Here is a 1,506-nt window from a genome sequence, read left to right as displayed (position 1 = left end):
ATAACATAGCTATCCAGATTGCAGCTGGGAGCAAACTTAAGGTTATTTATGCATCAAATCAAATTTCATGGAATAATAAGACAAATATATTACATGTTTTCTTCCTATTCATTATTATCATTTTTAATCTCCAAAATCTCATTTCTTCCCATTTCTTTATATGCAGTTTACAAGCATTATCACTCAGATGGAAAATTGAGCCTACAATATTTTATTATTTTCTTTGAAGTCTTTGAACTATTTCTCTCTCAAATTCTTGATATTCACTCACTCAGATGGGTTAATGCATTATGCACTTTTAGTACCATTGGATTTGCCGGTACAACCATTGGTGTTACAATTTACAATGGTAAGCTCGTGATCGATCAATGTCTTAGCATCTGGCTGATTCATTTCATATTGATAAGATACTTAGTTTTTGATTTGTAACATCTTTTAGGTAAGAAGATTGATAGAACATCAGTTAACTACAGTTTGCAGGGTAATTATGCGTCGAAGTCCTTCAAAGCCTTCAATGCTCTTGGAACCATTGCCTTTTCATTTGGTGATGTAATACTTCCAGAAATACAGGTATCTCATTCTTCCGAATCATGCACCGATCTCTGAATTGTATGTGCATAGTAATCGGGAACACAGTCTCTCATGTGTTCGGACTTCAGACATATTCATTTGTAGAATACAGTAAAAGAACCCACAAAAAAAGAATATGCACAAAGAAGAATATAACTTTTGAACATATTGATTGAACTGTGATGTTTATAACATTGTATTTTATTAGTTACGTTTAGAACATATTTGTTTTTGTCGCACTTTCTGTGTATGCATCAGTCGCCAGACTCAAAATTTCGAAAAGAGGGATAAGCTAACACAATCTGCAGTGTCCGTTCTCCGAAATTCCCAGAGATGTGAGCAACCTGCTAGTAGTTCTTCAAGATCCCATCATGACTCATCTGGGAACTTTACTTGTTCTAGCAACATTTCAAGTATGGTTGTGGATCGTTACATCGATGGGGAGCAGCAACTAGAGGAAACTAGACCCCGGAGTAGTTCACAGAGAAAAATCAGTAGACCTGGAAATAATTGAAAAATTTATTTGTAATTCAGATGTAATTACAAATACTATAATAAATTATGAAATTGATTTATTATTGTATCCTCATTTTAGTAATTAATTATTAATTTAAATGAAAAAAATTCTATTATTAGTTTTTTAATTGTAATTTTTATTCATTTAAATCAATGCTTAATTTTAGATAATTTTGATATTTTCAAAAATAGTTTTTATGATTCTTTTATATATAAATTAGCCTTAATTAGTTATTGTGAGATATTGGATCGAACTCTAGTATGGTCGAAGGGTAGCTTCTTGGTTCGACAGTTCGACATGGTTAAGCATGACGTCGAAGGTTGCTCACATGCTGGTGTCGAAGTGTGCATGTTGTAGTCGAAGAAGGGTCGAGCATGCAGATGTCGAAGATGCTAGAGTTGTTAGCATGTTAAGTTAGG

The 1,506-nt window shown here is 33.1% G+C and overlaps 1 long non-coding RNA gene across 1 annotated transcript; it reads left to right on the top strand.

Annotated features, from left to right (window-relative positions):
* The first annotated feature begins 230 nt into the window (after nt 1–230).
* Nucleotides 231–1,065, top strand: LOC131656766 (uncharacterized). The gene is made up of 3 exons (XR_009300283.1): nt 231–349; nt 440–570; nt 829–1,065. It is a non-coding gene; the product is annotated as an uncharacterized LOC131656766 (long non-coding RNA).
* Nucleotides 1,066–1,506: the final 441 nt, after the last annotated feature.

This window comes from Vicia villosa, linkage group LG3 (genome assembly GCF_029867415.1).
Source record: "Vicia villosa cultivar HV-30 ecotype Madison, WI linkage group LG3, Vvil1.0, whole genome shotgun sequence".
NCBI lineage: Eukaryota > Viridiplantae > Streptophyta > Magnoliopsida > Fabales > Fabaceae > Vicia > Vicia villosa.
Note: the sequence above shows the minus strand (reverse complement) of the source record. Positions and strands in the feature narration are given on the sequence as shown.